The sequence below is a fragment of the Mauremys mutica genome, chromosome 2, assembly GCF_020497125.1.
Source record: "Mauremys mutica isolate MM-2020 ecotype Southern chromosome 2, ASM2049712v1, whole genome shotgun sequence".
Classification (NCBI taxonomy): Eukaryota; Metazoa; Chordata; order Testudines; family Geoemydidae; genus Mauremys; species Mauremys mutica.
The window spans coordinates 237,909,858-237,921,533 of NC_059073.1; positions in this window are offsets into that span (position 1 = coordinate 237,909,858).

Sequence of the window (11,676 nt, forward strand, 5' to 3'; positions counted from 1 at the left end):
ATACTTGGATTTATAATATGTATAAACTAAATTGGCAAGGTGTTCTCAGCTTCAGTTCAAGAAAGGAAACAAAAATACTTTCATATTTCAAAAAGCATTCTCTGGCTCTCACCCCAGGGTCATAGTTCCAACCCCCTCACTGGCCCAAGAAAGAAAGAATTTTCTTCAGTGTTCAGAGATCTCATTTTCCCTCTTCTCCTCACTTTGGGTCCACGCCTCCTATGATTTAAGAAAGATACCCCCTATTTATTCTCCAAACCAGTTTTCCAGTTACCTACTCCTATAAAAGTGTTAGACTTGCTGCTCCTCTCAAAGGCCCTGTCTTCACTGGAAAAAAGGTGTTCTCTTGCCTTGAGTAAGCTAACATGTAACTGATATGGTAAGAATCCCAATGAAGACAAATGGACCACAAAACCAATGATATATCTGACATACATCAATGATATTTTCATCCTTTGGACAGATGACCTAACTCCCTCATAGATTTCCACCATAACTTCAGCAACGCCATCCATCCATCAAACTTTGTCTGGGACACTCCTACACCAGCATCAACTACCTTGATACCATGATCAGCTTCAACAATTGAACCCTACAGACTATTATATACAAGAAACTGATGGATCACCACATTTACTTTCACAGATCCAGTAAACACCCTAAACACAACAAAAAATCTGTTATCTACAGCTGGGCCCTCAGATACCATAGAGTATGTTCTGAGGAGAAAGTCCGGATATACACCTTAACACACTCAAAACCATCTTCACCAAACAAGGATACTCTACCAGAGAAGCAGATTGCATTATGGAAGGGACTACCAAAATATCCTGAGAGAAGCTACTTCAATACGGGAAAGAAACCCCTCCCCTCTTATTGTCATCTACCACCCGACACTGGAACCCATATGGGTTATCATCAAACAGTTATAACCCATGCTCAACAGGGACCATACCCTGAAAAAAATCTTTCCTGAACCCCCTCTTCTGGCCTTCAAACAACCCCCTGACATCATCAGAAACAAGCAACCTATAGACCAGGACCCATCAACTCAAAACTTAGAATATGTGTTAACTATTTATGCTAGACAATCTGTTCCACCTTGCATTTAGCTGTGACACTCAGTGTACTTTTCCAGTGCATGTCTAGACTACAAAATTATGTTGACCTAAGGCATATGGCTGCCACATATTTAAATCATTTGTGTATGTCCACACTATGCTCCTTGTGTCAGTGGTGCATGGCCTCACCAGAAGTGCTTGTGCTCACTATACTGGAAGTGTCGGATAACTTCTGAAAGCCAGAAACAGTTGACGTAAGCAATGTCTACACTGACACTGCATTGACTACATTGACAGTGACTTTATGCCTCTCATAGAGGTGGAGTTATTAAGTCAGCGTAGTGGGGCAATTATATTTCTGGGAGTGAAATTTTAATGTAGACACTTACATAGTTGACATTGTGTCGACCTAACTCCGTAGTGTAGACCGGGCCCCAGGCATGAAGAAGAGCTCTGTGTAACATGAAAGTTTATCTCTTTCACCAACAGAAGTTGGTCCAATAAAAGATGTTACCTTGCTCACCTTGTCTCTCTAATGAAGACAAGGTAGTTGTAGTTTTCACATGTTAGCAGGTCAAGGTAAACACTAGAGAGAACCTAAGTTTACTTTGACCTGATAACATGTTAAAACTACAACTGACTTGTCTTCACTAGGATTTTACCTCACATTAGTTACATTAGTTTCATGTTAGGTAACGTATTAATGAGACACCTCTTTTCCTAAGTGTTTGTCAAACTAAGGTCTAAGAGATAGCCCATGGAGGATACAACAACCTAAAGCCGTTGACCCAGCCATCTTAGAAACTGCATTTCAGAGCCTGGTCTGCCCATCAAATAAAAGATTTCTGATAGGCAGAGGTGAAAGAAAGCTGGTATGGTCTGGTCTACCAGCAAGAGCCGGTGCACTGGACCGGCTTCCCCAGGCCAGCGATTTAAAGGGCCTGGGGCTCCGCTGGCCCTAAGCCCCGGGGCTCCCAGCCACCTCTGGAGCTGGTAGGTCCAGCAGTGATTTAAAGGGCCCAGGGCTCCCAGACATGGCTACCACAGCTAGAGCCCTGGGCCCTTTAAATCTTGATTTATGCCTCTAAATCTTGATTTAAAGGGCCCAAGGATTTAAAGGCCCCACCCCTTCTGATTGAGGCCCCACCCCCCAGCTCAGGACTCTGGCATACAGGTAAGTCCTTTAAGTTACTTTTACCCCTGGTGATAGTTCATATGCATTATTATTATTTTTTAATATCAGGGTTGGAAGGGACCTCAGGAGGTCATCTAGTCCAATCCCCTGCTCAAAGCAGGACTAATCCCCAGACAAATTTTTGCCCCAGATCCCTAAATGGCCCCCTCAAGGATTGAACTCACAACCCTCAATTTAGCAGGCCAATGCTCCCAAACCACTGAACTATCCCTCCTCCTCGTGGGAGAGGGGGTGGTTTGAGGAAGGTAGCTTCAGCTGGGATGGGTGGAGTTTTTCTAAGACCAGGTCTACACGAGAATCTTTTGCTGGTTTAGTAATGCTATTTAGGAGTGTGATTTTTTGCAACATTTCTATACCAGCAAAAGCCATAGTGTAGACAGAGATATAAAACGTGTTTTTGCCAGTATAGCTTATTTCACTTGGAGACTAATATGACATATAGGGACTCTCTTGCTCGTATAAACTGCATCTACACTAGAATACATTTGCTGGTCTAAAGCTGGTTCTGACCTCCTCACTTCTCTTGGTTATTGTTCTTGTTGTCTTGTCCTGTGATTATCATGGCAGTGCATGAAGTTTGAGAATGAATTTGGGAACTCATACCAGGGTCCTTTCTGAGGGCTTCATCCAAGTTGCCCCATCTAAAAAGCTTCACTTTCCTTACAATATTACATTCAAAAACATGGGCAAGTGTTAAAGCATCTTGCAGAGTGGATATATCTTGGCCCCATCTCTGTGGATTTTCATTCCTGCACTGTGCCCTGTCTGCAATCTCAAGATGGTGGATGTTATTTTCCAAGATGCTTTGATATCAATCAGAGGATCTTTCATCTTTTGACCATTTATCTCAGCTAATATTTCCCTTGAGAGGGCATCAATATCCTCAACCATTGTCATTCCAGTCTAAGTTTCTGATCTTCCAGTTTTGGCCAGGTCATCAGCTATATCACTTTTATATATACTAATATCATGGAATCCATTGAAAAAAAAACAATTTTTGTCTTGCTTTCCCATCCTCCAAGACTCCTTATGAATTGAATTGTTGCCCAGCACTGTCACAGGTAGTTTCATAGATGTAATCAGGCATTCACTTTTGGCTCTGTATTCTTAGTTTTTTCTTAACAAGTTCATAAAGCTGATTGGGGGTACAATTAGTCAAAGAAAAGCACAGTTGGTAAATACAGAAGTAGCATATATCATAAGCAAATATAGAGTCAAAGAACGGCTGCTGCTGCATGTGTGCACCTGGCTGGGCAGAGGACATCTGGATCCATTTCCTTCTCCACATGAACAGCTGTAATGTGGCTGCTTGCACTCTCCAAGTTTCAAGGGGTTGGCCACCACTGATGGCAGGGCTGCACAAGCCAGAGGCTGTGACTTAGTACCATCGATTCGCTTCCAATGTGGAATAATTATTGTAGAATAAAGTCACGTTTACGCCACGCTAGAGTGTCCATGTGGGGAGCTATTCCAAAATAGCTATTGTTATGCCGGGCATTTACCCGTGTAGACAAGTCCATAGTGTGCCGCTCTTGCCACTCAGGTGCTTCACGTGCTTGCTCTGAAAATTCAGGCTATAAGAGCCAGAATTGAGCCCACAGATCCCATTTTGCCCTGAAATCCTCACCCACATCTCCCATTGACGTCAATACACAAAAACATATCTGAGATCTGAATAGAGCCACAGTCTAGCAAACAAAAATGTAGAAATATGTTGCCAGATGGATCAGTGAACATCTGCTATTGCTTTGTCCGCATGCGGGTTTTCCCTGTATACAAACGCTGCAGTTAATTAAACAAACACATGAATTCACTTATTAACTATCAACACAATACTTAGCATTCCTAAGAGATAATGATCTAAATCTGCTTTGTGGAAGATTTTTTCTTAGGAAATGAGTCAAACTTTGTGAAAGGCAGTAGTGTCTCATCACTGGTTTTCAAAAGGAAAATGGTCTTGGGGGTGAATAGATTTCAATGTTGTCTGGAAAGAGAAGCTTGACTGGTCAAATCTATTTTTAGAGAGATAATGAAGAATGTGGGTTCTTTTGAAACACATACTTCAGATGCCTGCAATGTAAGCTTCCATCGTGTAATAATATAAAAGCACCAGCACATGCAGGCCTTGCACCGGTTTCATAAAAATAAGCATATACCCAGTACTCATTCACTCCTGTGCAGAGGGCCCACATAAATATATGCACCACAGAAACTCTATTGTGAGACCTTACGTGGCCCTGAAGTAGTGCATATGCAAGTTTTCTCTGCAGGGGTTAATTTTCACCCCTACTGAACAATTCCAAAACCAGGGGGAAATATGCTCAACAGATATTTACACCTGAGATGTATTTTAATATATTCATTAATAAACTGACAAAATATATACACCAGATTGGTTAAATATTTTGATTCACTTCCGGGGAAAGGAGGCTGTTTAATATGAATTGAGGGGCCAATCCAAGGGTCCTTCTTACTAGGTAAAACCATCATTGATTTCAATAGCTTTATTTTTTAAAATATGAGGAAGGACTGACAAAGTGTCTAAAAATGCCTCTCTAGGGAGTGCAACATTTCTGCTCTGGGCCAGTGACCCTGCAGGGAAACCAGGAGTGGTGGGTGAGATGGTAACTGCCTGCCATACGAAGGCTGTCAGTAAACAGAAGCTTTGAAAATCATTCTGAAGGACAGAAAAAAGGGATGGAGCCTGAGACTCAGGAGAACAAAGTCTCCTTTATTGTTCTTAATTATTATTATGGCATCACTAGGCCTTTGCTGAGGTTTAGGCCTCATTATGCTAGATTCTGGGCACACACTGCAAAAAACAATCCTTGCTTCAATGAGCTTAGTCTGAACAGAAAAGACAAACAGTCCCTGTTTCTCCAATGGCTCTGAATAAGCCAGCGGAACTGACTGGCATTATCTCCCCTCTCCTCCCACTGGCAGTGCCCATCCCCAACTACAAATTCTCTCGGAAGGCCCTTAGGTTGGACCTTTAGAGGGGATGTGGAGGGAAAAAACCCTTTTTATTTCCATAGGCAGAGTCTCAGCAGAAGGCCAGGCCCTGCCTGTCTGTTTGTGGACATTGTTCTGACCATCATCCTCATGAGAACAGAGGAGAGCCTTTCCAAGGCCTGCATCATCTGGCAAGTGGGATTTATTAATCAGGAATTCAGAACTAACTCCAACTTAAATCAAACTATGGCTGTAAACTAGAGCTTCTTATTTTCTAGATAGTGGGTTTTAAGATGAGACTCACCATTAATTAATCAAATGCAAGTTATTAGGCTCAGTACTGGGAGAAATTCTTTGGTCTGTGATATAGAGGAAGTCAAACTGAATGGCCTAATGGTCTCTCCTGGTTATAAAATCCATGGAAAAAATTAATAAAATACATGGCTGAGCTTATGTAGTTCCATAAGGCATTTAGATGCCACCATGATGAATATGGTATTGGCAGATTCATTTCCTTCTAGGGCTCTATCTCAGTATGACATTCTGAGTGAATGGGATTGAAAAGGAAATGAGTGAGATTTTAAATGTCTCACTGAAAAATAGGAACATTTTCTTCTTTGCTGGAAGGAGACACTTTAAAAATAAATTAAGGAAAACCCTAAATGAGGGAGTTACTCTTTTGACCCATGTAAGTAGCCCATGAATACAGTGGAATTGGTGCAGCTCTGCTAAGTGGGGAGGGGCAGGACACTAGTGCAAACTGTGCACTGTGCAGCTATCACAGACCAGTGGAAGGGAACTTGTGGGAGGCAGCATGGTCAGGGGATCTAGATGCAGTTTCACAAGCTAAATCCCTCTCCTCAACTGCTGGTGCAGACTCGTTAGAGGAAGAATGGTTTTGTGATCAAGGCAGTGGACTAGGACACAGAAGATCTGGGTTCAATTTCTGGTTCTGTCAAGCATTCCTGTGTGACGTCGGTGGGAAACTATCCATTTGTGTCTCCATTCCCCATCTGTTAAACAGTCAGAATGCTGCCTCTCTCTCACCCCCTTTGTGTTGGGTTTATTTAGATTGTAGATCTTTGCGGCAGGGACTGCTGTGCCTAGTACATGGGGCTGTGATTGCACTAGGTGCTGCTGGAACACAAATAATAATAATAATAATTCTGGATGGGAGATTTACCTCCTCTCTGACTCATGCCAAGAACCCCCTGTTCAAAGACTATTTACTTGGGCTCTGGCCAGGTGCAGGATTTGGACCTGAGTGCACTGAAATATGATAGGTACATTCTTCAAACTGTATGGTTGTCTGTTGTAGCTGACGATGGCTTTGCGGCAACACGGGTTGATACATGAATGCCTGTGCATGAAGTTAAATTAGAATACCCAGAGGCAATCTCACTCTCTCAGTTGCTGAAGTCAAAAACCAGTGGCACCAAAGGTCGCAATGATGGAAACATCATTAAGTGCAATGGATAGCCATTGACATCTTTGTGCCTTGCCAAACCTTGTGTATGCCACATAGCCTGGCTGCAGTGCTTTTCCATCTGTTGGACTAAAAGGTCTCCTCTGCCTGGTCAGCCAAAGCACACTAAGTGTGCTGGGGATAGACATTTCCCCTCACTATGAGTGTTTCCCAATGGCTACCCTCAACCTGGGTTAGCCCCCCAATAAACATGATGTCTTGGAGTGTGGCCACTGCCACATACTAGCAGCTAATTGGAGCCACAGGTGAGAGCTGAGTGTGAAGTGAGGACTAATGAAAGAAAACCATTTAAGCGTGTGACTGCTCTGACTTCCAGTGGCACAACCTCTTCTTCTCAATCCCATCACCCCAAGTTCTTCCAACCAGAGTGTGTGAAGAACTGATTTTTCAGTTTGCGATCAATTAAAAAATGTAAATTAATTTTGGGAGAAGCCAACGAAGAATTTGTTTTAGAAATTTTTGGCAAATCAAAAAGATTGTTTCTGATTAAATAAAATGTGTTTTGGTTTCAAGCTTTTCTTACATTAAAATGTTTTTAACTATAAGGATTAAGGAAATTTTGAAATGAAAAGTCATTGTAAATTGAAACATCAAAATATTTTATTCTGACTTTCAGAATTTTTGTTTTTTGTGACAAATAATGTGGCAAAAATCACACGAACGTGTTAAATGTTGCAGTGCTGACAAAAGTGCATCTTTTATTAAAAGAAGTTTCAACTGAAAAATTTCACTCATCTCCATGTCTAATAAAGGCTTCATATATTAATTTATTGTGATGATTAAGAAAAATGCATGAACTTTTAATCTTGGAATCTTTTAGTCTGTTTTGTCAAGAAACATGGGGTCAGAAAGGCTGTTCTCTTTCCTGGAATATATTTCTGTATTTCCGCCTCAGTTGATGACTAAAGGTTTTGGAGCCACCCCTAGCTGAGCTCATTCAGTAGCTGAGATTGTGTCTCTTGCACAGATAGACGCCGAAGGAGTTATGCCGGTTTGTGCTATTTTGGATGTTGTATTATTTACTTTGAAGTTAATTGTTTTAAAATTCAACACTAGAGATTTATCTCAACATTCCCCTTATCTGCCTCTTCCACAGAGCTCTATATATCTTCAGCATGGCACAGAAGAATACACAGAATGTCTTCCAAATGCACAAACTGAGCATATCTTACTTTCCCTTTTCCACTTACTTCTTTCTCTCCCTCCCTAAGGTGAAACTCCAGCAGCCAGACCTGCTCTCCTGGTTTCAGGTATAATCAGAAATAAACTGAAAGCAATTATGGGTAATGTAGTTTCTGCTGTCCCCATAATCTGTTTAAACAGGTGGTGCTAAACAGCAGAAGGACTGCAAGTCCCAGAAGGCATTGCTCACAAGCCCTGAGAGACACAAGGTGTGTGCGGTTCAGCTAACCTAACCCTGTTGTAGTGACATTCTTCAAAGCCAGCACGGAAATGGGCACGCTTTATACATTGCAAACCTCCCTAACAATGTCATAATTTGGACCTGAACGAAAGCAGTTGCTGCTTGTTTCCATAATAGTAAGTGTTTTGCTTTTTCTAAAAAAAATTAACTTTGTTTTTGTTATTTCTATTTTAAATGCGGTGAGGTGCTTGGATATTAGGGTGGGAAGAGACTGAGAACCTAGAAAGACGCATGAAAATATTGGGGGAAGATGATGCAATTTCATAAACCGATGTATTATAGGAGACTGTTCTGACTTCATGAATCCAATGGAGTAAAGTCATTACTCATTTGTTAGCCTTTTAATGGTCATAGCCAAAGTCCACTGGAGTCAATGGAAAGACTCCTGTTGGCTTCAATAGGCTTTGGATTAGAAGTGGTTTTCAAACTTTTTGTATTGGTGACCGCTTTCACATAGCAAGCCTCTAAGTGTGAACCCCCATATAAATTAAAAATGGGGTGGTGGTGAGGATTTAATTTAAGGGGGGCTCGGGACTGTGAGCCCCACAGAGCTGACAGTTTGCAACCCCCCACGTAACCACCTCCCCCCCATTTGAGAACCCTTAGTTACAAATCTGAGTCAAAGAATCATCCCAGAATCACACTGATTAGAAACAAAACAAAAATCTCAGAGGCCAAAAGGATGGCAGTAAAGAAAATGTATAGATATGAACATTAAGGAAAGGAAAAAAGCTAAATATCCTCAAGAGTAAAGAAGGAAAACACTGACAGAAAATGAAGGGATATTTGCATAACTAAAATATTATGAGTAGAGCTGGTCAAAGTTTCTGATTTCAATGAAAAACTGGGGGGGGGGGAAATCAATTTTTCCATAAAACATTTTGACTAACTATAGAGTGTCAAAAATTAATAACAAAATTTGAAAGTTTGAATTTTGGTGAAAATACTAAATATGAACAATTTTATTTTTTTGTTTTGACCAGCTTTCATTATGAAATATTGAACAGCAATATGCACTTTGCCTCCCAAATATTTCTAGAACTAAATACCCTTTCTTTAGTGGATTTTAGGAAGATAGTCTGATATCTAATATCTTGTCCTCCACAAAAGCCAGTGACAGATACTCCTGTGGAAGGTGTAAAACTCTCATGTTCTACCGAATTGCACAGCATTACACCACGGGGGAAGCATTGAGTGGAGTTAATGGGGATGCTAAGAGCTGGTAATCATTTTGCTTTAGGGTATAAAATACTATTTCCCTGAGCAACATTAAAAAATGGACTGGCACTGGCATTGTGGTTATTTACCACAGTGATATCCTGTGGCACTGTGTTAACGAGGCTAATTATATATTGGATTCAAAGTCCTATTATCTATTTAAATGTGTTGTCTTTTAAAGTTTAATGTTCTATAGTCCTTTATTAATGGAAAGGTAAATGGGAGCATTTTACTGAATTTTTACTCTGCCATTCACACTTCTGTATAATTCTCTGTCATATCTCCTCTCCTTTTTCCACACCAAATAGTAGTTCAAATTCCCGGAAGGAGTACATTGGCTCATCCTGGTATAAATTCTTGCATTGATCTCTGTGGTCAAACCTTCACCCTTGAACTTCAAGGGTCCACAGGATGGAGAAAAATAAGGAGCTCACCCAGTAACAAAAAATGGATGTCACTGACTGAAAAGATGCTTGATCAGGCCTGAGCAGTCAGCCAGTCCACCTAGTCAGCAGCTCTGCAGAGAATTTTCCATCAGCAGAGTTCTTGTGGAGCACGAGTAGGAATTCAAGCTATTTCCTATAATGGATAACACAGAGGGAGGAGGGAAAAAGACAACCTCCCCACACACACACTCCCAGAGTGTCTCTCTCTTGAGATGCATGGAGCTCTTACTGTCATGAGTAAGGCTACAAGTATGTCACAGAGGTCACGGATCCCCCGCAGCTCCTAGCCCTGCAGGGCTGGGGGGGATCTCCCAGAGCTCCCTAGCCGCCGCCAGCTGGAGACCCCACAGATCCCAGCTCCAGCGGGGGACCCGTGAGCTCCTAGCCCTGCAGAGCAGCTAGAGATCCACCCCCAGCTCCTAGCCCTGCGGTCAGGTGTCCCTCCCAGCCACTGGGTAGGAGCGGGGGGCTGCAGCTCTCTGCCCTTGCATGCTGTGGGGCAGGGTGCTGGACCCTCCTTCCTCCCCATTTTGTCATGGATGTTTTTAGTAAAAGTCAGGACAGGTCACGGCTTCTGTTAATTTTTGTTTATTGCTCGTGATCTGTCCACAACTTTTATTAAAAACATCCATGACAAAATTGTAGCCTTAGTCATGAGGATCTGTGCACAATGTCTCTTTAAAACATCTCCTGATATGGAAACCCCCTCCCTCCACTCTCATCCTTTTTCTTATATGCCTCTGTATGTTTTCTACTTTGGCTGTGCATTTTCTGAAGTGTCCTTCCCAGAAACTGAACTCTACAGTGAAATAGGGCTATACATCAATTTGTCTACAGTAATGGCTCTATAATATTTTCCATATTATTTTTGTCCACTTTCTAATACAACCTAACATCTTATTCACTTACACATTGAGCAAATACCCTCATTAAATTGCTCATAATGATGTTTTGACATTTCCTGAGACATTACAGTTCATTCAAAATCCATCGGTGTGTATCAGTAATTTAATTTGTTGCTTTCAAAAGTGCCTTTCCAAGCACTTATCTGCTGTGAATTTAATCTTCTGTGTTGCCCAGTTACCTAGTTGTGTTAGGCCCTTCTGAATTACTCACCTCTTTTTGAGCTTTAATTAACCTAAATAATTTGAGTCATCATTAAATATGGCCATCTCACTTTTCTCCTCCTCTTCCAGAGTTTAAAAATATATGCACATTATGAATAGATGTAGCTACATCGAGTAACAAGCCCAGGTGCTGGGGCACTCTACTGTAAATAGAATTTCTTAAGATAAAACAAGGCCCAGAATCCTTAAATGTCAGAAGTTTCCTCAAAATATCACTCCACTATAGGATCCTCTTAAAACACAAGGGGCTGAATTCTCAGGTGAGCTGGAACAGGTCCCACCTCTCACATCCAAGATTTTAGGAGGAACTGAGGTCTGGATCAGCCCCTGGCACAAGTGGGAGCAGACTTGGGGCTGCTCCAAGCTGCACCAGCATGTAAAGGCTCCAAAGGACCTGTTTTGCTGAGACTGCCTGAACGTAGCATGTTCAGCCTCAGCCCCTCCTACCCTGTATATTGGGATGGAGGACGTAGTTGACTATGTTGGCTCTATGCTAGTCTAAGGGTATGTCTACACTGCAATTAGACACCCGCAGTGGGCCCATGCCAGCTGGCTCAGGTGTAGGCATTCAGGCTTAGGCTGCAGCCTGAGCTCTAGGCCCCTCCCACCTCGCAGGGTCCCAGGGTTAATTGCAGTGGAGACATACCCTAAGATTCCCCAGTAATAGGCCTGAGACATTTTCAGCTTTAACTCCAGTGGCATAAACGAGGCCCAGAACAGGCCTGCTTCCTGATTCCAAAATGTACCACCCTCTAGCTTCCACATAGC